We start from the raw sequence: 24,914 nt of genomic DNA on the forward strand, positions 1-24,914 counted from the left end.
GTGGTACTTGGCACCCAAGACTGTGTGACTCCGAAGCTCCTGCTTTCAGCGAAGGAGCGTGTGGTAGGAACGTAGGGTTCACAGTTTCAGATGTTGTAGCCTGCTGTGCCTTGTTGGTGATTGTAGATTCTTCACTATCAACATGGAGAGGCCTGCCTGCATTGTTTCCCTTCTTCTTTTGAAAAATTAGTTTTTACAGATAATTGCAAGCAATATAAAATTAAGGAATGCAATCTCTTCTTGACGCTTTACTCCCTAGTAGTGACTGGTATTAAAAAGCCTCCACACAGTACAGGATGTGGGTAGATCAACCCAGGATTGGTTGGTTGGGATGTGGTGCATTAGATCATCTATGAGATTCTCTGTTTTTTAGGTCAGAGTAATCGCCATTCATCTTATGATGCAGTTCTGCTTCCAGGACATTTAGTGAACACGGAAACTGAAAAGTAAAGAACTTGGCCTGTAGGGTCTGTGAGACGGAGACCACCTATGGGAGCCATGTTGTGTAGAGGCCATCCAGCCAAGGACTGCAAACCTGGAGATCTATTGTGGCAGTGGTTTGGATTAATCCCTATTAATCAGTCTGTTAATCTGTTGATCTCTCTCTGAACAATCTGTTTTGTTGAATTATTGCATTATAGTATTTATTGTGACTACTGAGATTTTGGTCCCCCCTTGGCATTTAGTGTCAGAGGCAAGTGCCTCTGATCTCACCCCAGTTCTGGCCCTTGTAAACTCTATGATTGTTTGTAGTTTGTCTTTAAAAATAGTTATCAAAGGCAAGTAATTTGGAGGTTTAATTGAGTGGAGGAAACTTGGAAGAACCAAGATTCCTCACTGTGTACATCAGTAGCATGCAGATATCATGTGAATTTTCATCCACCCAAGGTCGTTCTGGGGAGATTGAGACAAAAGAAGTACAAACACCTTGAAAACTAAATAGGCAGTTCCTGTGCCAGGCAATGGGATGGGATTTTCTATTGCTTCTAAGTATTGTCACTGAACTTACTTGTTATGAATTTACCTTATTGTTATATTGTACGTTTTAAGAAATTTTGAAGTATTTTATGTTCTAATGCTTGCAAAATCTGGAGTCATCCTGTGAGTTTACAAAAACCAGTAATGGTCTTTTTGAAGTATTTTATCAACTTTTGTTCATTTTTCTGTGTTGTATGTGCTTCATTAACTTCTGTTAAACTATAAGAGATTTCTCAGTAGTGTCTACTGAATCCATACACGACGAGGGACAATATGATCCCAGGATCTTCTGCTCCACGGAAGTGGGTATCACAGTGGCACCGACCAGCATGGGAAGAGTTTTTGTGCCGACAGCAGGGCATTCTGTTTGTTCTGTGGTCCATTTGTAGATGGCTGCACTCCTCTGCACAGGGACTGTCGCTTCTGCGTGTATTGGGGTTTTAAAAACCCCACACAAATGAGAATTAGATATTCCCTTTCTTCCTTACCCAGAATTTTTTTATAAATAAAAGTAGGCCGGGTGCAGTGGCTCATGCCTGTAATCCCAGCACTTTGGGAGGCTGAGGCAGGAGGATTGCTTGAGCTCAGGAGTTCAAGACCAGCCTGGGCAACATAGTGAGACTCTACCACTACAAGGAATAAAAGAACTTAGCCAGATGTGGTGGTGCATGCCTGTAGTCCCAGCTCCTAGGGAGGCTGAGGTGGGAGGATTACTTGAGCCCAGGAAGTTGAAGCTGTAGTCGGTTGCGATCGCACCACTGCACTCCAGCTTGGCCAACAGAGTCTCTCTCTCTCGGGGGGGAAAAAAAATTGGCTTATGGAAACACAGCAGTTGACTTTTCCAGAGGCAATTTGTAGGTTTGACATTTTACTGCCTTTAGAGATGCAGTATTGAGTATAGTCTGTTAGCCTGTTGGTCTGCTCACCCACAAATAGGTCAGTTCCAATAAGCTATAATATTTGTTTTAGGGGGAAAAAGTCTAGTGTAAACAAATTCTTTGCTTTTGTACTTCTGTTAAAAGTTGAACTCGAGTTAGTTGAGACACCAACATTACCTGCCTAACGTATTGTTGATATAGTGATAGTTTTGTGTTAAGTAGACTTTAGTCGAGCTTCACATTAAAAAAGATTTAACCACTATTTACCCTACTGGGTATAATTAGTAGGCTTTATCAATTTTCTTATCCTGTGAAGTCTAGATCTCAAAAGATATATGTCAATTTTTTGTTGTTCAGAATGAACATTCTGTCTGAATCAGTAGGAAAAGAGGGGAGGGAACGTGATTTGTTCTTCACATGATATAGAAGAGGCTGCTGAGGGAGGCCTTTGGAAGCCTCAGAACAGCTTGGTGTGAAAGTTGGGCTGCCCTGGGAGCTGACAGGTAGGAGGAGTGGGAGTGGGAGATGGGGGCAGGAGTCAGAAGAACAGCTCAGCACCGAACACACTTTTTACAGTCCTGTCACTCACTGATGCTAGAAAACTGCATTTTGTTGGAACGGGCACAGTGATTGTCAAGGAAGTTGTCTTGTGCTACTGCCACGGACTCAAAAGATTCTTGGGTCATGAAAGAGGTGGCATCAGAAGGATACGTTTGTTGACAGGGAGACCAGATGCACTGATCCATTTTTTTATCCTTTTGCCTTCAGAGCATCCTTGTCTCCTTGAATTCACTGCTGTCTCAGAACCCAGGAGAGCTCTGGGAGCCCTCTCCTGCAGCTCCACTCCCAGGGGGCTTTCCCGGCAGGCTGGGGCTGCCTCCCAGCCTGCCGCCTCTGCTGGAACCTCGGGGAGGCAGCCAGCTGCAATGAGATTGCCTCTTTTTCCTCTTGAAGTGGTTTCAGGTTTCCTCCCTTTTTCCTCTTGGGGTGGGGGCGGGAGGCTCTCACCAGCTGTCGCCTTTGTGTTTTTCTTTCTCTCCAGCTCAAGTCAGCTGACACCTTTCCTCTCTTCCCTTCCCTTCTCCATGAACTTGCACGGAGTCGCTGGCGGGTCAGTGTGTAGGAGGGTGAACCCTAGCAGCTGTCCTTGCCTGCCAGCTTTGGTTCTGCTCTCCTCCTGACTTATCCTTTCCCCATTTCTTTGACAGAGATAGGGAATATTTTCCAGCAAGCTTAAGAAAATATTCCATGTGGTATGTACAGAGAGATCCTTTATGTGTAGAATCTTGCATAGGATTTAAGAGTACAGTGCATGGGGTGTTTTCTGTCCCCTGCTCCCACTTTATTGAATATCATACTGAACTCAGTAGTTTAGGGTGCATTCCTAAGTTTAGGGAAAACTGTGGGGATCTTCTGATTCATTCTAGAACATTCCGAAGCACCACTGAGGTTGCAGAAGGTGGTTGATGGCAATAGGACTGTGATACTTGTAGGGCAAGAGAAGGGGATATCACAGGACCTCTGGGACAGAGGGAAGCACTGAGGCCTTCTGCAGCTCTGCTACAAAGTTCCTGTGATTCCCTGCACTCCCTTCTCTCCCAGTACTCCTGGGATTTCAGCATTTTAATTAATCTAAATCAGGTGGATGCTTATCTTGCTAGATTCCTCAGCAGTACTTGATATGGTTGATCCCTTCCTCATTTGTTGAACAGCTCTCTGGTTCAGTCATTCTTTAACGTAAACTTTTTATTTTAAAATAACTTTAGATTTATCAAAAACTGCAAAGATAGTACAGAGAGTGTACCCCTCACTCATCCTCTTTGCTAACATCACTGTGATGCATTTGTCAAAATGAACCAACGTTGACTTTAACTAAACTTCAGACTTTATTTGCTGTTCACCAGTTTTTCAATTAGTATCCTCTTTCTATTCTAGGATCCAGTCCAGAGGGCTAATTGCACTTAGTTTTCAACTTCATTTTATGTAATAAAAACTTTACCTACATTTCAGTAGTCGGTAATTTTGTTTGAGGAGGTGATCCCTTAAACAAAAGAAAGTGAGTTACTTCTTGCTAGCTGAAGTGTTACTTTACATCCATTTGTAAATTTTTGTTCAGCTATATCAGTCATTACTATTTACTGAGCACCCCCATTTGTACTTGTTCTGGTTTTATGTTTTGTGCTACAGTGTGCTCTAAACATTTTACTTATAAAATTAGTAGTCCTTTGTCTGAAGTGGCAATCGGCTTCCCCTCTTTGACCCCTTCTACCCCATTATTTTGAGACAGGGTCTTACTCTGTCACCCATCCTCGCCCTGACCTCTTCTGCCCCCTGTTTTTGAGACAGGGTCTCACTCTGTCACCCAGGCTGGAGTGCAGTGCAGGGGTACGAACACAGCTCACTCACTGCAGCCTGGACCTTCTGGGCTTAGGCGATCCTCTCACTTCAGCCTCTCCGGTAGCTGGAGCTACAGATGAGTGCCACTGTGCCTGGTTAATTTTTAAATTGTGTAGAGATGGGGTCTCCCTGTGTTGCCAGACTTTTCTTCCATGTTAATGAGGTATTTTAATGAGGTAAAGTGATGTGATGTGGAGCTTATTAAAAATGGGATTCTGAGGCCATGTGAGGTGGCTCACACCTGTAATCCCAGCACTTTGCGGGGACCCGTAGACAGGAGGATCCCTTGAGGCCAGGAGTTCCAGACCAGCCTGGGCAATATAGTGAGACACCATCTCTAAAATAAAATAAAAACAAAAATGGGATTCTTTCTGTCTGACTAAATGGATCTAATATCAGCTTTCCCAGGACTAGTGGTGCTTATAAAAGCCTGATCATTCCCTCCAGCTATCTTATTAGACGTGTTTTCCTTAAAATCATACATGCATGTATCATGTAGGATGGTTAGTCTAGAATATGTGTGTTTGTGTTTGATGGTGGGGCAAGACTGGGAGAAGAGGAGGTTGTATTTCTTCGTAGGTTAAAATTGACTTTAAAGACCGATAAAGGGTAGAGTAGAAAATATTCGAGGGCATTGCCTGTAGTAAGACCCATATCCTGTATGAGGCAGTCCAGAGTCTCAGCTTTTTCAGCAAGACGCCCCCATCTGCTATTGCCTTCTTCCTCCCGGGCGTTTGCCTAATGGGTCCTTTGCTCTGGGTGTTCCGTCTCAATGCTAGTTCTGAGAACCACCCGCGGACCCAGGTGTCCCTAGCGTGGTGTGCTGTGTTCTTGTGTTCCTACTTTCCTAGATGTTTTCATGCTGGTTTGCTGTGTGTCTTAGTTCATTCCTGTTGCTTTAAGAAAATACCTGAAGTTGGGTGATTTATAAAACAACAGATTTATTTCTCACAATTCTGAAGGCTGGGAAGTCCAAACTAGGTGCTGGTGTCTGGTGTGGGCCTGGATTCTGCTGCTAGTTTGGTGCCTTGCAGCTAAACCCTCACGTGGGGGCGGGGCGGGGGGGGGCAGAGGGCCCTTTTCCAAAGCTAATCTCCTTTAAAGGCCCTTCCTCTCTCTACTGTTGCATTGAGGATTAAGTGTCAGCATGAATTGTGGAGGGGACACAAATGTTCAAACCAGAGCACTGTGGTTTGGCTTCCCCCAAATAGAATGTTTGTTGTGAGAGGGGGTAGGATTTTCACCTCTGTGGTGAAATCTGCTCCATAATGTGGGGCAAACGTCTTTCTCAGTCCTTGGTGGGGCTGAGGTAACCGCACAACTTCACCTGTCCTTTAAGGCAAAATGTAGCCAAGCACCTGAGCGGAGATTGCGGCTTCCGACTGTTGTTAGTGCAGAAGTGGGAAATCCTCCTTGCCTGACTACATAGTCACAGAATAACCTGTGGCTCCTGTTAAAAAGTGAAAGGCACATTGTACGCACGAGATACCTTTGACCTCACCCAACTGTTTGCTCAGCCACCTAAATAAACACCCTGGGTTCTTGGGACCAGTTCAGTACTGCAGACCCCTGCTTCTCTCCGTCCCCCTCTCTCCCCTTCACCCCTTTCTCATTTCTGTTTCTGTAACTATATTTTCTTGTTCTCAATTGGGATTGTGGAGCATCTCAACAGTAAAAGGGGAGGGAGAAAAGAGATTGTTGCCTCTGACCTTTTGGGATGTCTAAAGTAACCTATTTTGGCTGGGCATGGTGGCTCATGCCTGTAATTCCAGCACTTTGGGAGGCAGAGGTGGGCAGATCACTTGAGGTCAGGAGTTCAAGACCAGCCTGGCCAACGTGGTGAAACCCTATTTCTACTAAAAATATAAATATTAGCTGGACGTGGCCGCGCATGCCTGTAATCCCAGCTACTTGGGAGGCTGAGGCAGGAGAACTGCTTGAACCTAGGAGGTGGGGGTTGCAGTGAGCCCAGATTGTACCACTGCACTCCAGCCAGGGCAATAGAGCGAGACTCTGTCTCAATAAATGAATGAATGGATGAATAAATGAATGAATAAATAAATAAAGTAACCTATTTCCAGTATTTTGAAATAACTCTTCTGTATAGTTAGTTGTCACTTCCTTTATGAACACAGACAGTAGTGCCGATTCAAGCGATCTATTTTTGTCTCATTTATAGCTTTGTCTGCTGATGAAAAAAATTTTTAGCTGGTTGTGGTGGCATGTATCTGTGTTCCCGCTATTCAGGCGGCTGAGGTGGGAGGATCACTGGAGCGCAGGAGTTTGAGGCTGCAGTGAGCCGTGATCATGCCACTGCACTCCAACCTGGGCGACAGAGCAAGACCCTATCTCCTGAACAACAACGACAACAACAACAAAAACCAAATTCGGTGTGGTGTCTCATGCCTGTAATCCCAACAATTTGGGAGGCTGAGGCAGAAGGATTGATGACTTGAGCCCAGGAGTTTGAGACCAGCCTGGACAACAGAGCGAGACTCTTTTTTATTACTCCAAGAAAAGTGTCATTATGCAAGTGGAGCATATACCACATATATAAAAAATATTTCTGTTAAAAATGGGATTATACTACAGCACATATACTGCATTGCTGAAATGATTACAGACAAAGTGTACTTACTGATATCTGCCACTTACTTTAAAAGGAATAAAAAATAAGGGAGACTAATTGTTTCAATTTTTTTTCCTTTTATACTGCAGAGGGTCTGATGAGAATCTTCTCAAATGAATCATTGCGTATATCTACTTTATTTTCTTACGGGAAAATTTGGAAGCCCATTTGGGTTGGTTAGCCCATTTTGATATTCATTGCTGATGAAGTCAGGGAGATGGAATGCTTAATATAAGCCAGATTTTAGGGCTGGCAGCATGTCTGTTGTGTTATAACAGATCATTCAAGGAGTGGGGACGGAACTTTGAATGTGGCTAGTTGTTTTGGGGTTCAGTGTCAGATTGAGTCAGAATTTCAATTTGCAACTAGTGAGAAGTCCTGTAATCGTTATTGCATGTTCCATAATATCACATGAAACTATCATAACTTTATTCCTTTAATGAAAGGAATATTTTCTCAAATTTTTCTGCTGTAAATAACTAGTGCTGTAGCATCTCTAATGCTCTATTCTTGTGTATGGAAGCTATGAGTAGCTTAGAGCAAAAGAAATGTGTACAACCTATGTTTTATTATTTACAAATTGCCCTAAAAAAAGATAATTTATCTCTCTCTTGTGAATACTGGGTTATCTACTTATTATTTTCTCTTGTCCATTTGGATATACTCAAAAAGTGCTACATCATCATTGCCTTAATTTCCTTTAGCACCAGGGAATTTTACTGTTTTCTCACATGTTTACATCTTTTTCTTAGAATTTCCTATTAACTTATCCATTCTGCTCTTGGGTTTTTTTTTTTTCCCCCCCATAAGCCCTTTGTAATAGTAACTTTAAGTGCAGGACACATTGAAAATATATTTTCTGTATTTTGTCTGCTGTTTAACTTTTTAAAATGGTGTATACCATACTTTGTACAGAAATGTTAAACTTTCTGGCTTTTGGGTATTAGCATCTAGTGTCTTGCTTAAGAAGGTCTCACCTTAAATTGCAAAAATAGTCTCTTTTTGTATCTAATAGTTTAAAATTAATGAAAGCAAGCATTTAGAATCTAGTCTTGAATTCATATGGGATTTTGTATTTGGTAGGGTAGTGACCTGATTTCTTCCCCACACCCCTCCAATAGGAAAGCCAGTTGTTTCAACACAGCATGTGAAGTTTTTTGTTTTCTGTTTTATTTTAAAAATGGCCCATCTATTTCTTACATGTGTAATCTTCAGTGATGGGAATTTGACCAATTTTCAAGTGCAGAAGTATGTCACTCACTTGCCTTTTTAAAGTACTGTGTTGACATAATATGAGTTAATTTTTGGTGGTTGGGTAATACTGATAAGGCATTATGGTAAAAGATTTTTAAAGGATTTTTTTTTGAACCCAAGAAATAAGTTTTAACATTCTAAATAATAAATTAGGAGATTAGGAAACTTTAAAACCATATGGCTTGCTTATATACTCTTTACACTTTTTTTCCTGAATAAGTGATTGTTAAGTATGGGGTTAATTTTGTCAATGGAAAATAAATATAAAACAGCTTTGTTTCTTTCTATGACTGCTTATAGTAAAACAAAAAAACAGCTTTGATTTTACTTTTGCAGAAGCATAATTTACTCTCTTGTGAATTGGTGTTAGCTTTATATTAGAAATTTTGAGAAAGATGGTTTATATTAATTTTGAGTCTGCTTACCAGAACAAATACCTGATAAAAACTCTAACCATGGCGGGGTGCAGTGGCTCACGCCCATAATTCCAGCACTTTGAGAGGCCAAGGCGAGTGAATCACCTAAGGTCAGGAGTTCGAGACCAGCCTGGCCAACATGGTGAAACTCCACAGATCTCAAACCCCGTCCCTACTAAAAGTACAAAAATTACCTGGGTGTGGTGGCACACGCCTGTAATCCCAGCTGCTTGGGAGGCGGAGGCAGGAGAATTGCTTGAACCCAGGAGGAGGAGTTTATGGTGAACTGAGATGGTACCACTGCACTTCAACCTGGATGACAGAGTGAGACTCAATCTCAAAATGAACAAAACTCTAATCACGTTTGTCACTAGTTGTTTTTTTTTTTTTAAGCTGAATAATTTTTCTTTTTAATCACAACATAGAATTATGTTTATATTAGAATCTTAGACAAATGTTAGTGAATAAAATTTTTATTTTACTTTAAATTTTGTCTTAAAACATCTTTGGAAGAGTGATTGTAAGGAATTTTCAACACATTCTAATAGTCACTGTCAATGATACTGGGAAAATTCTACTTCCATTTGCAATCAGGAAATGACTAGTTAATCATGACTTGGTTAGTCATGCTTTTGTGTATGGTGATTAATGGTGTTAACTTTGAACTTTGGGATAAAGTCTAAGTAGAGGCAGGCAAATATTTCATTGTAGTAGTGAGACTTTTATGTTTTCCATTGATAGAGGTGAACTTCCTGTTGCCTTGTCTCAGACCCCTTTATTGTAGTATCAGCTCATTTCCTGTAGAGGGCAGAAGAGAGAGGGAGCTCATAGAGAGGGTGGGAGGTGAGGAAGAGACACTAGACTGGGGTCTTCATAGAGGAGCTCCATCGTGGGTCCCTTGTCTGCCTGGTGCCTGATGGCTGTCTGTCTCTCACGTTGCTATTTGTAGTGGCCTTCCAGTATGTTCCTCACACTAGGTGTGAGTATTGCTGGGGGTGGTATGGGTTTATCAGGGGCAGTTTTTCGTTTATCTGAAGGCTTGGTTTTCGTATTGTGAAGACAGATATTATGGCGTAACGTAAATTTTACATGAATTTTAACTCAGTATTTACCTATTTGTCAACAATTAATCAATTACTAATTATTTATTATTGATTGATTGATTGTCATGCTCTGTCCTCCAGGCTGGAGTGCAGTGGTATGATCATAGCTCACTGTAGGCCCAAACTCCTGGGTTCAAGCAATCCTCCTGTCTCAGCCTTCCAAATAGCTGGAACTACAGGCACATGCCACCATGCCCAGCTAATTAAAAGAAATTTTTTTTTTGTAGAAATGGAGCCTTGCTGTGTTGCCCAGCTGATCTCACACTCCTGGCCTCAAGCTGTCCTCCCACTATGCGATTATAAGTGTCAGCCATTGTGCCTGGCCTGTATGTATTTTAAAAATAAAATCAAGATACCCCACAAAATACTTCAAAGACATTTTGTATGGGTGGGGGTGGACAAAGGGGTTAGTGCAGTTTACTTCAGGCCTCCTACCCTAGAGTGTCTCCATTTTACTACTTTTGCATATACTTGAGAAGATAATGTGACCTGCATTGTCGGGCTTAGCTGTACTTTTGTTAACCTGACTGTCTTGTAGTTTAACGTTTTCAGAAGATTGCATATCTTTTTTTCCTTACCTTTCAATAAGCCTTCTCAGGTTGAAAGAGTGCATATCTTAATGATGGTATGTAATGTTTTCATTGAATAGCCCTTTGGCAGCTGGCCTTTTATAGTTAGAGACAGGGAAAACACCCTGCTGTCATATATTTTTCAAGAAAAGATTAATAGTTGTGATTCATTCTGCAGATAGCTATTCTTTTTGAGAGTTAGTCTTGCAAAATTTCTTCCCTTCCTTTTGTTGTTATATTGTCAATTCTGAAAAACTCAGAAAAATGAGCCTTGGGATTATTTCTCATTATACTTGTCTCACTGAATTTAGTGGGCTTACTTCTTCACTCTTGTAAATATTTGCAGATTCATTAAAGCATTTGCCTTTCCTGTGATTTAAATTAAAAATAAAGATTTTGGTAAGCTGTGTATGGCATGATGAAAAACTAGGAGACTATGGAACAAGGAGTTAGGAGATGGATTCGAATGTTGGATTTTGCTATTCAACTACTATTTGATTGTGAAAAAAATTACTTTTTGATTTTTGAACTTTAACTTTTCTCAGTTGTTGATGACCTCTAGAGTCTTTGCAATCTCTTAAAGTTCTGTGATTTTGATGGCAAATAAGCACTTTTATTATTTTATGACCTCAATAGTATGGTCATTTTATGAGGAACCTTAATTTTATAGGACATGTAGCTGTAAGTTTTTGTGTTGCTTTCAGACAAACTTGGAACAATAGTTCAGGTAATGTGATAATCACTACAAATTTGTCTAGTCAGCGCTAGAGCAGCAAGTGTAACTTTTACAGCTGTCCATGTCAGTGGATTGTGTATAGACTAATAAGACTTGAAAAGACCAAGAGGGAACGAACAACTCTCCAAATGAGTTAGTTGATTGAAGTCTGTGGAGGGTCTCATACCAGAATACATTTTCTTTGCATACATTTTCTGCCATGCATGTTGAAACTCAGGCCTGCTCTATAGAAGAACTCCTAAAAGATGATGTCTTAATTTTATATTTTGACGTTTTTTCTGATTTGGAAGATCATTATAAAGGTGAGAGAAAACAGCATAAAGAAATTGCTCAAAGCATATTCAACAGATGCTTATAATGATGACTTAATCAAGTATACACAAATATCTTTATCATATGGAAACCTTGCCTGTAGAAATTTGTAACTGTGAAATTCTTAAGTTTGGGGCACAAAGTTGTGTACTTAAACTAACAGAGCTATGTAACTGGGCAAATTGTGGGCTGGTTTAAGAATTTCACAAGAGAAATGAATAGTTGTGGTTCTTTCCTTGTGTGTATACACTCATTAAGGCTGCTGGAATCCTCACAGCATCTACTCGCTTTGCAGGGTCTAATGGAGTACGTTTTTTACATTTAAATTTTTATTAATTTCAATTTTATTTTATTTTGGAGACAGAGTCACCTTGGCTGAGTGCAGTGGTGCAGTTATAGCTCACTGCAACCTTGTACTCCTGTGCCCAAGTGAGCCTCCCATCTCAGCCTATCTGGTGTAGGTAGGACTACAGGCATGCACCATCACACTTGGCTAATTTTTAAATTTTTTTGTAGAGATGATGGCTTGCCGTATTGGCCAGGCTAGTCTCGAACTCCTGGGCTCAAGCCATCCTCCCTCCTGGGCCTCCCAAAGTGTTGGGATTACAGGTGTGAGCTCCTGGCCATGGAGTATATTTTGAATACTGCCTTTGGCTTCATCTTGTTTTTTAAAAATTGATTTCCCCTGATTTCTATATTATTGTTAAAAAGTAGTCCTGCATTATGTAAATTTATAGCTGTACAGTGCAGTATAAAGTTGGTGAAAACTTCTCAGTCTGCAAACTCATTAATTTCCAGGTCTGGTTAATTTATCCTTTAGGAAAAAAAAAATTGGATTTTGGAGAGAGAGAGTTGAGATTTGTATATGGGTTGCTTTTGTATCCTATCCACTTCTTTTTATATATTGTTGGAATTAATTGGTGATATATTGTTGCTGATTTTTGTACCTTAGTTCATGAGGGAGAAGATATATACATATTTATCTGATTTTGGTATCAGGTTTATTCTGGCCTTTATAAAATATTGTAGGTCAGGATATAGCCCTGAGACAGTATTTTATTTTATTGAGTATTTTAAGAAACACTAAAATTCTTAATGAATTGCTCTTTAACTCTGGTTCAGGCTATAAAACCTGTTAAAATTCTCCAAAGCACATGTTGAAAGCCCCTGATTTCTGGGAGAGGGAGGTGACGCTGGATGTGTTTTTATCGGAAGGAAAGATCTTTCCTTCTCTCTCCAATCCATTTAAATTTAATCTCTCCCTGGGGATGGATCACAGATGGATACACAACAGCCAGGAGTGAAGTACAAGGAACTCCTTGGACCGCGGTCAGATTACTTTTCCGGCTCCTCCAGGAGACTGCTCGCTGCATAATAAAGTTAATTTGTGTGTGTAACTTCCTTAGTGGAGTTTTAATTAAATGGAAACTTTTGGGGCCCTTACTTGTCAGGTTCATTTATTGTAGGAGACCCTTGTATATTAAATCAAGTTCTACTATTTATAGATGTTTAGCTTCCATTTTACATGTAGAATCCTTCAAATTCTTACAACAATCCTTTTTTATAGCATCATATCTTATCTTTTTTTTTTTTTTTTTTTTTTTTTGGAGACAGAGTCTCGCCCTGTCGTCCTGGCTGGAGTGCAGTGGCGTGATGTCAGCTCACTACAGCCTCCGCCTACTGGGTTCAAGTGATTCTCTTGCCTTAGCCTCCCGAGTAGCTGGGATTACAGGCACCCGTCACTATGCCTCGCTAGTTTTTTATTTTTAGTAGAGACTGGGTTTCACCATGTTGGCCAGGCTGGTTTTGAACTCCTGACCTCAAGTGATCCGCCCACCTCAATCTCCCAAAGTGCTAGGATTATAGGCGTGAGCCACCACGCCCGGCCCGTAGCGTCATATCTTTAAAAGTGTAGGCTGCATTCAGCATTTTAAGGATTTATATTCATAGTCACGCACCGCTTAAGGAGGATTCATTCTGTGAAATGAGTTGTTAGGCAGTTTTGTTGTGCGAGCATCATAGGGTGAACTTACACAAATCTAGGTTGCAGAGCCTACTGCGCACTTAGGCTGTGTGGTCTAACCTGTTGCTCCTGGACTGCAAACCTGTACAGCATGTTACTGTCCTGAATACTGCAGGCAATTAGAACAGAGTGGTCCATAGTTGTTTCCAAACATATCGGAACCTAGAAAAGGTACAGTAGAAATATGGCATTACAGTCTTATCACAGTCTTATGGGACCACAGTCCGTTGTTGACTGAAATGTTATGCAGTGTGCATGGCTACATGAGGATAACTTGAGAATTTTGCCAGATACGAAACCTAGAATATTACACTAAATATGAGAAACCATTTTAAAAACTAATGTACCTCCTGTAAATTTGGGCTTTTTGATTGCTACATCTAGGTAATGAGAAACAAAAGACAAGTACAGAAACGGTTGTATTCTGCTGGGCAATAAAAGCCTTTTACTGCTGCTTGGGATGACTTCATCCAAATTGGGAGCACTTAGAAATAGACAACAATGTGACATATTTACTGTCAACTGGTTAGCAGCATTAGGACAAACACAAGTGTGTCAGTTTAAAGTGGAGAGTACTTTGAGGTGCATATTTTCCATTTTTATTATTCGTCTGTTAGGGCACATTTCAGGGTTGAAGAGAGGTTTGGTACTTTTTTTGCCTGAAGTGCTGCTACGTCATTGCAATTCAGTGAAAGTATTCAAGATGTGGGACTAGCTGGCTGCTAATGTGACTGTTTTTCTAAATTACAAAAATGTTCAGAAATGACATTTAGTGTCAGAATCCTTTAGATATTTTATTTGCTATTTAATGTATAGGCTTCCTGAAGTGTATTTGTATGTATTTCAAGCAGTATATAATTTTGTCAAATATTCAAGAACCTAAATTTGAGTGTTTTCTAAAAACTGTGTTTTATTACTTATGGTAAATTTGGTAAATTCTTAACTAGATAGGAAAATAGAGAATAAAGGCTTTTACTCTGTGTTTTTCTTGCCTACAGATTTATCATACATACTGTGAAGCCTCAAAATGCCTGGATTCTAATAAATTAGACTTAATATACCTACTTGGTGGTCCAGAATGCATTGCAAGGATCTTGTAGTGTTTCCGGGTTGACATTGTTGAACATTGCTTGTCAGATATTGGGTGCTGAAAAGGGCTGTGCCCAGTATGTGGTAATGGTTGAGTCTGGAGGGGTTGGATGGAAGTAGTGTGTGTGTATGTGTGTGTGTGTGATGGAGGGAGGGGGTCGCATACTTGTGTCACCTGCAGAAGGGAAACCTGCTTTTCATTCTCCAACAGGCGTGGGTTTCATAACAGGGCTGGAGAAATGTTATTCTGGCAACAGTGTATATTATTGGGAATGGAGAGAGGAGAGATGGGGAGCAGAAAGAAAACCTTAAAGGCTTCAAAGTGCCTATACATCATTATGTATATAAACTTGGACTGGTTTTGTTTTTGTTGTTGTTGTTGTTCAAAAAAATAAACACAGCAGTCTCTCTTGTTGCTGTGCTCAGACTTGCTTTAGTTAAATAAATTTTGACTACAGAGTACAAGGTGGTAGTTCTCTGTGCTTTGAGGTGTCAGCAGTCTGGAAGGACTGATGGACTTTGGGTCCTATGAGGCTTGCCTTGCCAGCAGGGAGGAGGCTGGAGCACATTGCTTTAATAGTGTCTGTCATGGCCAGCCTGAGAAATTGAGAAGATGCTGCATAAAACATGGGAACGTGCAGTGCTTCCTGAGACCTGGGGAGCTTGGGCCAGAGCAAGCTTGTATGCTGCTGGTGGCAGCTGTTCCTTAGATAGGGTTCATGCTCTCAGGCTTGTAGGCACCCACTCATCCTGCCCCTCATTTACCCACTTGGCTCCTATAGGCTCATGAGCTTGTGACTCTTGAGCCAAAGTCTTTAAACATATTGGAAGGATGGAATCCCCCACCACACAGGGTGCAGAGGGCATGAATGCTTTGTGGGCTCTTTGTATAGTGTAATGGTAAGAGCATTGGTGTCTGTAGATCCTGTACTTCCCTTTTATTTTACAGGTTGGGGAATGGGCAGAGTTTTATTTGTCTGAGCTCACCCAGCTGGTTATTAGCAAAGCAGAGACTGGACTTGATTCCCTGTCCACAGAAAAGGGTGGAAAGTTGCCAAATGTAGAGGGCTCTGTGGTCAGAGAAGAAGTTCAGAGGTCTGTGCTCAGAGAGGAGAAAGTATAAAGATGTAATGCTGGCCTTTCCTGTACATATGAGACAGAAAAGACCCCCCTCCCCCCATTTTTTTTTGAGATGGAGTTTCACTCTTGCCGCCCAGGCTGGAGTGCGGTGGCGTGATCTCAGCTCACTGCAGCCTCCACCTCCCAGGTTCAAGCGATTCTGCTCAGCCTCAGCCTCCTGAGTAGCTGGGACTACGGGTGCCCACCACCACACCCGGCTAATTGTGTGTGTGTGTGTGTGTGTGTGTGTTTTGAGACAGGGTCTCACTATGTCGCCTAGGCTGGAGTTCAGTGGCACAATCTTGGCTCACTGCAAACTCTGCCTTCTGGGCTCAAGCGATTCTCTTGTCTCAGCCTCCTGAGTAGCTGGGATTATGGGTGTGCACCACCATGCCTGGCTAATTTTTGTATTTTTAGTAGAAATGGGGTTTCACCATGTTGCCGAGGCTCGTCTCAAACTCCTGACCTCAGGTGATCCACCCGCCTCGGCCTCCCAAATGCTGGGATTACAGGCATGAGCCACTGTGCCCAGCTAATTTTTTGTGTTTTTAATAGAGACACAGTTTCACCATGTTGACCAGGCTGGTCTCGAACTACTGACCTTAGGTGATTCGCCCACCTCCCAAAATGCTGGGGTTACAGGCATGAACCGCTGTGCCCAGCCAAAGCTTTTGTTTTAGTGAAACATTAACTTGATTTGTTCTAAGTATAAAAATAGTTATAACCAAGAGCTTTAGGAAGTTATATGACATCTGTTGATGGTTAAAAGACATGTTAGGCAGAAATCCTTGTGGTGCTAATTTAATCAATTACCTTTACACTCCCTTAAGGCTGGAAAGAACTTTAACCAAATGACATTGTAAAGACATGTATGCTTAGATACTGCAGTTATATGTTATGTGACTGAGAACGTGGAACTTAAAAAACAACAACACACAAATGCCTCCACTTAAGACAGTAGAACTAGTCCACAGCAAGCAAATAACGTTTTAGGTGTAGTAAAGTATCTGCCTTTTTGCAAAGTAACTTTTGTTGTTCGGTTGCAATCCTGGTGTTAGCTCCCCAAGCTGGCTGGACGTTGTGTCATCTGAGTTTGTTTCTAATTCACTTCGTCTTGGTTGTATAGTTAGTAAAGCTCGCATGTGTTCCTGATGTAGCCAGGATTGAGAACCACCATGTATTCCCTCATTCCCTTTTGAGATAGATTGTCACTAGATATTGTGCCCCACAAGGGTAGATTTTAATGATGTATAACACTAGTCTGCACAGTTGAGGAAGTAGGAACTGTTGTGAAAATCCTGGCTTATCAGAATGACTACGAATACTTACTGAGCAGTGACTGAATGCCTTGAGCTATTTGGAGAGCTTGAAAAGTTTTGACTCGGCTGGGCATGGTGGCTCACACCTGGAATCCCAGCGCTGTGGGAGGCCGAGGCAGGTGGATCAAGAGTTCGAGACTAGCCTGGTCCAACATGGTGAAACCCCGTCTCAACTGAAAATACAAAAATTAGCCAGGTGTGGTGGCAGGCGCCTGTAACCCCAGCTACTCAGGAGGCTGACTGAGGCGGCAGGAGAATCGCTTGAACCTGGGAGTTGGAGGTTGCAGTGAGCCAAGATCACGCCACTGCACTCCCGCCTGGGCGATAGAGTGAGACTCCATCTCAAAAAAAAAAAAAAAAAGGAAGAAGAAGAAAAAATTTTGACTCATTCAATCCTTTTAACAATTCTATGAGTAAGGGACTCCTGTTCCTCACATTTCTCAGATGAGGGAAACTGGGGCAGAGAGAGGTTAAGTCATTTGCTCGAGCTATGTCGTCTTCACTCTTAATCCCTAAGCTCCATTGCTTGTACTGAATGAGCTGATGCTTCCTTCATATTTGTGACTCATCAGCTCACGGAGCTGATTTTAGAAGCTCTGGCATTTCTACTGCTCCAGCATTTGCTCCGCAGTTCTGTCGTTGTCACTTGGGTTACAGCATCCAGTAGACCGTGTGATGTGCAGGGCTCTTCCTGCAGACTCCTGCTGCCTGTGGTAGCACAGCCCGGCTGACTTACCTATCCCCAGAGCTCTTCTTCACCCCTACACCCCTGCCTTTGTCTTGAGTTAATAATACAACATAACAGTAAGCAGAAAAACAAAAATATTTCATGGTCAGTTTTCTAGTTCCTGGGTTTAATGAGAACTAGCCAGTTTAGCTTATATATATTCACTATAGTATTTCCTTTAGTTCTATGTGCTATGTTTACTGTGATCATAATAAAATTATTTAAAACACTTTATTGGGATTTGAACAGGGCAGCCTCTTATATATAGCTTATTTTTTTTACTAGCAAGTTTAGAAATGTACCAGCAAATTTATAATTTTTTCTAGCCAATGTATGAGCTTATAAACAAAACAAAAAACTCTTCAGTTATGTAAGAGAACTGAAGGGAAATAACAGTGCTATCTTCTCCATTGCAAGAGAGTAGGTGCTTGTATAAGCTTTCAAAAATGGGCATGACTTGCAAGGCTATTTTAATTACATGGAGAAAGCCATAGATCACAATGCAGTTTCCAACCATACTGCATTGATTTAAAAAAAATACCCTAAGAGTATTATGTAGGAAAATAATTAAACAATATGGGATACATCTCATAGAATCTTTAGGATTGCAGGCTTATTTTCTCACGAACACTTGAGTTTTTTTGAATTTTGGATTATACTGGCCTCTCTGCTCCGTATGAAGTTTCCATTAAGCATGTGTTCTTTCCTTAATGATGTGTACTCCGGTTTCCCTCTGCAGCGAGCAGGAATTACTGAGCTTGTGCTTGTTGAGTGCTCTCTGCTGGCGGCTTTGGGTTTTAATATCAGTAACAGATCCACCAGTGAAGTGTAGACAAGGGAACTCGAACTGGAAAGTAAAAGGAGCCCGGCTCCCAGCCTGCGGCACCCCTCCATTGTGAGCCCAGAGTGTGATTACAGATGGCCCCTAAAGAAGCCACCCCATCCCTGGCCCTGCATCCCTGTGGTGTGGTCAAGCCCGCAGTTCCTCTGCTGCATCACCGTGATCAATACGCGAGCATATTTTAAAGCACAGTGTACTAGGATGATGCCAGATTTATGAAGTGGTTGGGTTTTTTCCCCAAGAAGGGAACTAGCTGTGGAAAATGGGAAGTTTAAAAGTCTTATGACATAAAGCCGAGATGAATTACTATGATCTGATTGATACCTACTCTGTTTTAGTTTTTCAAAGAGTTTGTAATAATCGGTGATGTGAGCTAAAAGAAGTTTATGATCTTATCAGAGGTGAACACTGACCTTAAAATTTGGGGAGTCGGTAATGGAAGTCAAAGGTACTATGCTTCTTTAAGGAAAAAAGCAACCAGAAATGCATAATAAGCATAGTGACTTTGCTTCTTTGTGTCTCTCTGGCTGTTTCAGCCATCATTGATGACCTTTTTCTTGTATGGCTTTATTGGATACATGTAAATCAAAGGCATCCTCTGCCCTTTCAAGTCAATATATGATTTCTTTCTTTCTTTCTTTTTTTTTTTTTCCAGACAGAGTCTTGCTCTGTTGCCCAGGCCTCCTAGGTTCTCCTGCCTCTGCCTCCTAAGTAGCTGGGATTACAGTCATGTGCCACCATGCTTGGCAAATTTTTGTATTTTTAGTAGAGACAGAGTTTTGCCATGTTGGCCAGGCTGGTCTCGAACTCCTGAGCTTAGGTGATCTGCCCACCTCAGCCTCCCAAACTGCTGGGATTAAAGGTGTAAGCCACTGTGCCTGGCCAATATATGTATTTTTGTAAAAATCTATTTTCATTAGGGAAAATTTCAAATATACGGCTATAGTTAAGAGAATAACATACCTCGATGTACCTGTCACCCAACTTCAGCAATTCACATTTTTGGCCGATCTTGTTTCTTCTATACCCTCACACTATTTCCATTCCATCATTTTGAAATAAATCTTAGATATCAGACAGTTACACTGGTAAATATTTCATTATGTTCAATGTATGTATTTGGCAAAAAGGAATATTAAACTAATATCCTGCCTTCTGCCTCACTTTTTAGAGAAGATACTGTGTTTTGAAGGGTGGCTTACAAAATGCTTTGTGATATTCTAAATGCTGAGGCAAAAAATATGAAGTTAAATGTTTTTGAGATGAAGGCTGTCAACAGCTTTCATAGCATAGGCAAGAAGATTGTGGGGCAAGTATGCACAGGAAGTGTGAGGCCCAAAGTGTCCTACGCTGGAGAGTGAGATAGAACGATCCCAGGGAGCACCATGCTGAACATCAAGCCTGACCTTACCCTGCTGTCACAGGAGATTAAGTGGCCAGGCTGGTTCTTCAGTCCTCATTTCTCAAAACACATACATGGATGTTTTCTATGATTATAGTTTATAGTGACCTTGTGCAGAAGCATTGAGCCAGTTTATTATTAAAACTTGGACTAGGTAAACTATAATTTGTTTTCTGTGCAGGTGATAACCACTGGAGATAACAAGAGTAAATGACTGTGTAGTGACAGGCAAATCTTACTTGTTTCTGTTTAGACAATCTGTATATAGACAGATAGTCAAACAGTCTATATATATATACATAAAACAATAGTGTGTGTGTGTGTGTGTGTATATATATGTCTCAAAAAATACATATTTTGAGACAGGATCTCACTTTATCACCAGGCTGGAGTGCAGTGGCACCATCATGGCTCACTGCAGCCTTGAACTCCCTGGACTCAGGTGGTCCTCCTACCTTAGCCTCTGGAGTAGCTGGGACTACAGGTGCATGGCGCCATACCTGGCTAATTTTTGTATTTTTTATTATTTTTTTTAAGAGATGGGGTTTCACCATGTTGCCTAGGCTGGCCTTGAACTCCTGGACTCAAGCGATCTGCCTTGCTTGGCCTCCCAAAGCTCTAGGATTACAGGTGTGAGCCACTGCACCCGGCCTGTTTAGACAATATTAAAGCCATTGTTTATCTAGTGTTAGAGATTATATGTTATAATTTAGTACATGCTTAATTGAAGGTATTGGTGTAACCCCAAAATATATATTTTTCACATAACCCAGATTAGCAGTGGTATTTAATGTTTCAGTTATATCTTCCAGCAGACAACTGCATCTTTATTTTTACCGTAATTGGTGAGAGCTGGGAATCTTATAGCTCCAGGAGATGCCTGTACAGGAATTGTGTGTGATTCGCAATGTGGAAGAGCAGGGTCTCGCTGCTCTGGGAACCCTGCAAGTAGTTGAGCCCCCTGGTCACTCACTCAGCTTATCACTGTGGATGCCAGGCACTCTTGGGGAGTACTCTCGAGCCCCTCTCAGGGTATCACCTTTTCACTGGCGATGGGGTTGGAGGAGAGGGTCAGACTCCTTCCCTGCCCTCAACTTGCCGGCTGCCCAGGCACACCCTGTGTGTGCAGCTTCAGCATTCCTGTGGCATTGGTCTCTGTGCTTTTTCTTCTTTTCACATGGCTTACTTTACGCCCTGTTCGCTCCACAATTGTTTGACTCTTTTCAAAGACAGGATGGAGGTACAGAAAGGAAATAACTTAATTTGAAGATTAAAATTCTGTTAATTTTAGAATGCAGTCTCTTCAGTTCTGGAATTGATTTCTTTTGGTTGCCCTTGGTCTTTGTAAGGAGCGTGACATTGCTTAAGATTTATATATAACCGAGTCAGTTTCTGCCTCTGTATTGTATTACTTTAGGTAAGCTTTTTCAAAGTTACTTTGAATAGTTGATAATAGATTTAGAACAAATGGGTCACCATTTTCAGGATATTTCTATTGCCTTTCTGGAATAATGCAGCTCATCGTTCTTCCAGGTGTCCTCTAATCAGCCTGAAAAGTGTTTTCTTTTACTTCATCATAACATTGGGCCTTTTAATTGAGACATCTGGCAGCTGTCTTTATCATGACTTATTTTAGGTCTTTATCATGTCTTATTTTAGGTGGGTTGAGAATTGAGAATTTTTTTTTTTTTTTTTTTTTTTCCCCCGAGACAGAGTTTCGCTCTTGTTGCTTAGGCTGGAGTGCAGTGGTGCGATCTGGGCTCACCGCAACCTCAGCCTCCCGAGTTCAAGTGATTCTCCTGCCTCAGTGTCCCAAGTAGCTGGGATTACAGGCATGCACTACCATGCCTGGCTACTTTTGTATTTTTAGTATAGACAAGATTTCTCCGTGTTGGTCAGACTGGTCTTGAACTCCCAACCTCAGGTGATCCGCCCACCTCAGCCTCCCAAAGTGCTGGGATTATAGGCCTGAGCCACCGCACCTGGCTAGAATTCTTGACATAGTACACACTGGCATTATTTCCAAGGCTTTTTTTTGGAGACAGAGCCTTGCTCTGTTGCCCAGGCTGTAGTGCAGTGGTGTGATCTCAGCTCATTGCAACCTCTGCCTCCTGGGTTCAAGCAATTCTCCTGCCTCAGAGAATCAAGCAATTGTCCTCCCAAATAGCTGGGATTACAGGCACCTGCCACCATACCTGGCTAATTTTTTGTATTTTTAATAGAGACAGGGTTTTGCCATGTTGACCAGGATGGTCTCGAGCGCCTGACGCTCAGGCGATCCACCCACCTGGGCCTCCCAAAGTACTGGGATTACAGGCATGAGCCACCGTGCCCGGTTTCAAATTTTTAAAAGTAAGAAAGCAAAATAACCCCCTATGTCAGTGTTTCAGTATTTACTTGAGGGGGAAATTGTATCCTAACATTCCCTGCACCATAAGCTGAAATTTCAGTGCCAGTTCCGTTGCTTGTGTGTCCATCCAAAATAAAGACAAGTTTTTGCAGGAATGTCAGATGGCTGTGGGACAGGCCTAGACAGGAACAAAACTGGAGGCTTCGCATCAAAACAGACACCCGCCTAACCACATGGGGTTTGCCCTGTGAGTTGTTTGTCATCCTAGATTTTCAGCAAGAATGGGCTTTAGTACCATATGTCACATATGAGGAGGTGCTCATTTTGTTAATCAAATCACATTGGTAATATTCATCACTACATTGTCATATGAAAGTTGAAAGTCTTGAACTTAAAAGTTCATAAATTCATTGCTCAAATCTCTGGTTGGCTTTAAATGTCTTTTTGGAGGGGAGAAGGCAAAGAGGAGCATGGATTGAAGGTTATATTGAAATAATGTGCTTGCTGTACGATGTCGAACAGGTCCAACTAAAAAGGTAGGTGGTGGTTTCTCTCGCACGCATATGAACATGTTTCTGGCCCCAGTTGTCAAACGAGTTTTGTGTTTTCCTTGTCTAGTCTTGTTGACCTGCTATTTGTTTTAGTCTTTTGATAAACAGGAAGTGTTGCTGCACTGCAGTCAGGAATGTAGTAAGTAACTATTAGTATTAAACAAGATGGGAGGGATGAGAAGGGATTTAACTTAAAAAAAGTAGAGGGGGAATATAAGAAAATGAAATAATCCTTAAAATTTTAGAATTAAGGCTGGGCGTGGTGGCTCAAGCCTGTAATCCCAGCACTTTGGGAGGCCGAGACGGGCGGACCACGAGGTCAGGAGATCGAGACCATCCTGGCACGGTGAAACCCCGTCTCTACTAAAAAATACAAAAAACTAGCCGGGCGAGGTGGCGGGCGCCTGTAGTCCCAGCTACTTGGAAGGCTGAGGCAGGAGAATGGTGTAAACCCAGGAGGCGGAGCTTGCAGTGAGCTGAGATCCGGCCACTGCACTACAGCCTGGGTGACAGAGCGAGACTCCGTCTCAAAAAAAAAAAAAAGAAAAAGAAAATTTTAGAATTAAAATTTATTTGAGGCCTTTTGAAATGCTTTTTTTCTCTTGAAACCTCTAATTCTGGATTTACATTTGTTTCTGCTGGTGGTGTATTACGTTGCTTTAGGTTTTTAGAACAAACATCACAATTAATGATGACATGAAGGTTAGGTTTCGAGCACTAGTTTTTTCCATAAAGGTCTAAAAAGAGCTGTGCCCAAGTCTACCACTAGCAGAGATCTTATATGTGCCTGGCTCAACTCAACGTATCAGTATCTTGCGGGGAGAAAGGATGAATAAGGACAAAACCACAAGTTCTGAAGGAGTGTATTATTTCCAGGCTTTTCCCCTGGTTCCAATACACCATGCATTTTTTACAATTTTTATTTATTTATTTATTTTTGAGAGAAGTCTCACTTGTCCCCCACGCTTGAGTGCAACAGCTCAATCTTGGCTCTCTGCAACCTCCACCTTCTGGTTTCAAATGATTCTCCTGCCTCTGCCTCCTAAGTAGCTGGGATTAAGGCACCTGCCACCACGCCCGGGTAATTTTTGTATTTTTTAGTAGACACAGGGTTTCACCACATTGGCCAGGCTGGTCTCGAACTCCTGACCTCAGGTGATCCACCCACCTCGGCCTCCCAAAGTACTGGGATTACAGGCTTGAGACACCGTGCCTGGCCAATTTATTTTTATTTTTGAGATAGAGTCCGTCGTGTTGCCCAGGCTGGAGTATAATGGTGTGATCACAGCTCACTGCATCGTTGGTCTCCTAGGCTCAAGCAATCCTATAGCCTCCACCTCTCGGTAGCTGTGACTACAGGCATGCACCACTATGCCTCGCTGATTATTTTGCCTTTTGCGGAGACGTGGTCTCACTTTGTTGCCCAAGCTGGTCTCGAACTCCTGGGTTCAAGCAATCCTCTGGCCTTGGCCTCCCACAGTGCTGGGATTACAGGTGTGAGCCACTGTGTCTGACCTCACTGTGCATGTTTTGACCTCCTCACCTTTGTCCTGGGATTTCTCCTGATTGAAAATAAATGACAGTTTCTTCATGAAGTGTTCTTTGTCTTTGGTGTTTTCTGTATTTTCTCAATTCCTATACTGCTTGGTTGGCACTTAATTTCCATAATTGAGTATTGTTAATGACCTTTTCATATACCTATGGATTGCCTTCCGTAATTGATTTTTTTTTTTTTTTTTAGACAGTTTCACTCTGTCACCCAGGCTGGAGTGTGGTGGCGCCATCTTGGCTCACTGCAACCTTCATCTCCCAGGCTGAAGCAATTCTGCCTCAGCCTCCCAAGTAGCTGGATTTACAGGTGTGTGCCACCATGCCCAACTAATTTTTTGTATTTTAGTAGACATGGGGCTTTACCATGTTTCCCAGGGTGATTTCGAACTCGTGAGCTCAGATAATCCACCTGTCTTGGCCTCCCAGAGTGCTGGGATTATAGTCGTGAGCCACCGTGCTTGGCCCCGCAGTTGATATTTAAGTATTGTAGAATAGGAGTTTTATTATAGATTTGGCTATACTGTTATTCCATAACACAATTATTTTCAGACTGGGTGTTTCGTTCTTAATTCACTGGTGGTGTGCAACATGCCATCCTGCTATCCCCACCTGCTGTCAGAGTACATGGTAAATACAGAAATGTGTCCGGTCACCTGCCTGCTAGCCCATG

General features: G+C 41.8%; 1 protein-coding gene across 28 annotated transcripts in view; it reads left to right on the forward strand.

The window, feature by feature from the left end:
- The window catches only part of PARD3 (par-3 family cell polarity regulator), a 711,028-nt gene that overhangs the window by 77,452 nt on the left and 608,662 nt on the right, over positions 1-24,914 (forward strand). The window lies entirely within an intron of this gene.

This window comes from Papio anubis, chromosome 11, assembly GCF_008728515.1.
Source record: "Papio anubis isolate 15944 chromosome 11, Panubis1.0, whole genome shotgun sequence".
In the NCBI taxonomy this organism is placed as follows: domain Eukaryota; kingdom Metazoa; phylum Chordata; class Mammalia; order Primates; family Cercopithecidae; genus Papio; species Papio anubis.